Source organism: Artemia sp. Qi Xiang Cuo, chromosome 10, assembly GCF_049724085.1.
Source record: "Artemia sp. Qi Xiang Cuo chromosome 10, ASM4972408v1, whole genome shotgun sequence".
NCBI classification, from domain to species: Eukaryota; Metazoa; Arthropoda; class Branchiopoda; order Anostraca; family Artemiidae; genus Artemia; species Artemia sp. Qi Xiang Cuo.
Window position 1 is genome coordinate 40,066,550 of NC_142803.1, and position 3,230 is coordinate 40,069,779.

The following is a 3,230-nucleotide window of genomic DNA, read 5'->3' on the forward strand; positions in this document are numbered from 1 at the left end:
AAGGGTCTTCGTATAAACTTCAAAGGGGTCTCATTCGAATGGAAATTGAAAGTTCTTGTTTGTAGTCATTTTTGTTCGTTTCAAGCTTGATTTGCATATTCAATTTAATTTTCTTTCGATTTAAAATTTATTTATTCATACACATTAATATCAATTGTATGTTTGTTTTGTATTAAAAGAGGTTAAAGTCTGTAGGATAAAGGGGTTGTGAAAAAAAGGTTAAAGATGTTGTAAAAAAGGTCAAAGTCTGTATTAAAAGAGATCAACCAAAAAAAAAAACAGCTTGAACCTCGTGTACAAAATTAAACCCCAAACAGGAGGATATATATATGACAATACCACACATAATAGAATAGAAGCACCATATTCCAAATTATTAGCCCAACGACCCAAATTTAATTCTAACACTAAACCTAAGACGTTAAAATAATAAAAAATTAATATTAGCACAATACATAACACCATTACACAAAAACTTTATCTTGACACTTATAGTTCAATCCAACACAAATTAATAAACCCAATACCTACAAATTCCCAACCCCCCCCCCCCCAAAAAAAAACAACTTTACTCTAGATATCTAATTACAAACAGAAATTTGAAAAAAGTGCTTATTGGTCTATAAAAAGTAAGAAAACTGAAAAAATATCCAAGTTACAGAAAATTCAACCTTTAACAAAGAAAATGCAAAGTCATAACAGAGGAACTCATATCAACAAACACGTCTTGGACCCCAAACATGAAGATAAATCCCACATAATTTCCCAACTAAGTCTCCGAAAGCAACTAACAGATATTCGAAGATTAAATCCAGAACCCCAATTAGAAAATTTTAAATCTAAAAATAAAATGGAGTAAATCCCCAAATATTATGACTTCAATCCTTATGTGCGCACATGTGGCTCCAGCACAAAATATTGATCCTAAGAAAAAAATCAAATTTTTTTTTTCATTCGCAAAAAAACTGGGTCAACCGCAACGCACGAAATCCTTCCCAACACTTACAAATACCTTTATGAAGGGCATATTTGTTTTTTATATAAAACAAAATGAAATTGCTAGTTTGAAAAGTCCTTCCTAAGGATATGATGCACGCTATTATTTGACCCAAATAAAAAAATGTTAGGAACCAATGAAAAAACTTAAATACGAAGTCTAAAATTTTTTGCCCCACATATTCAACTTGAAAATAAGTTTAAGGAATTTTATTTTGGACTAGTATACACTTGCAACCCCAGATATTATCAAATACCAGCAAAGATATTTCCTCTATGGATTGGTCAGATACCCAGACAAAATATGTGCCTATCTACTCAATAACGTTTCTTTGAATATAGCATAAACATTCCCTTACCTGAAATCGATGCTTTGTTCACTGTATATTGAATCCTCAAATCCATTTCTCCGGGAAACACTATCTGACACTTAACCAGTGAGAACCATCCTGAAACTAACATATGGCACTCATTGCATCTATATAAATACTGCATATGACGTCATATCACTTTTTATAATGACGTCATGATAGGAGTCATTATTTAATCTTTTTTTATTGTAATATTTATATGCTTTTGCTTTTTAATTTTATGTTATCTATTAATTATCTTTTCAAAATGATTTTCCTTTTGAACTCAATTTCGTTTCATATCTCCGCTTTATTTTCTGTACTTTCTATTTTCTTTTAAATTGTATTAAACACGACGGAAAAAAAAATTTAAATATCATCCAAATGTAAAAATTTCCATATTTAATACGACTTTAACTTGTTCAAGTTTACCATTGATAAGATAAGATATAAGATAAGATAAGATATTTATTTCAAAAAATGACTATCACAAGCCCCGAAGGGCCAAATTCTCATTTCGGGGTCATATAATAAAGAAAAGACATAGAAATAGCACAACAACTAAAAAACTGGCTAAAAAATGCGAAAAACAACAATATCAGAAAGGCAAAGCCATTCATTAGTCTAAAAAACAAAAAGTTTCAAATTTAAGAAAGTTAAAAAGGCAAAAATTAAAACAAAACCAAAAAAAAAATTGAGATAAAAATAATGTTAAAAAGGTTTAAAAGAGAGTATATAAAAAGGGGAGGGAACGGAAGAGCCAAACGGACACCAGCATGGGTATCACCAGTAAAAAAAAAAAAAAAAAAAAAAAAAAAAAAAAAAAAAACTAGTGGTTTATTTGATCAGTAATGAAGGGGACAAAGGTTTTTTCATATCTGCTGTAGGTTAAACAACGGATGGGGGATAACATAGGGATGGGTTCAGAAACAGTACGTGGCAGGCGGAGTCTGGATGGGGAGTGTCTTTTAGGGGAAATGTTTTCCGTGCGAGGGTTTATTATTACATTTTATGCAAAACGGAGGCCCAGCGTTCCTCTCCTGTGCTCAAAAGTTTACAGCTTGACCTTTTTTAGAAGGAGTGAATATGGTACCAAAGTTTCTTTAAAAATTATTCTTAGGGCTCTTTTTTGAATAGATTCAATTTTATCTGATTCATCACGGGAGATGCCAGGATGCCAAACTGGACAAGCATATTCAAGATCCGGGCGTACAAAGGAAGTATAAATCCTTAAAGAATGGGATGGGGGGATATTAAATTTATTCAAGAGCTTAAGGAGAGACATAGACGCATTAGCTCTACCGGCAATATCTTTCACATGGATATCCTACTTTAAATTAGAGGAAATTCTAACCCGCAGTAATTTAAAGGAAGACACAGAAATATCTGGGGGGATAAGTTCAAGGAAGGCGGGAATAGATTTCAAGAAATTTATCGTCATTATATTTGATTTAGTGGAATTTACTTTCATATTTAGGTTCTTAGCTTCATCCAAAATGTGGGATAGAATTTCAAGGGGGTCACTTTTAATATTCCTGTGACATACTTCGAGGATCGTCAAGTCAACCACGTATTTCCACCTTTGGGGGAATTCCTTACCAATATCGTTAATCATGACTAGAAATAAAAGTGGTCCCAATAAGGTTCCTTGAGGAATTCCACAATATATAGGGAGGGGGTTAGAGAAAATATTTTTGTATTTAACAACTTGGGATCTATTTGAAAGAAACGATATAACAATATTTACTAACAGAGGATCAAGTTTAAATTTAAACAGTAGTGAACGAATTAGGCTGGTGTGGTCAACCAGGTCAAAAACTTTTTGGAAATGAACTAAGACAAGGTTCAGCCAGACATTTGGTTTATCAAGGTTACTTACGATGG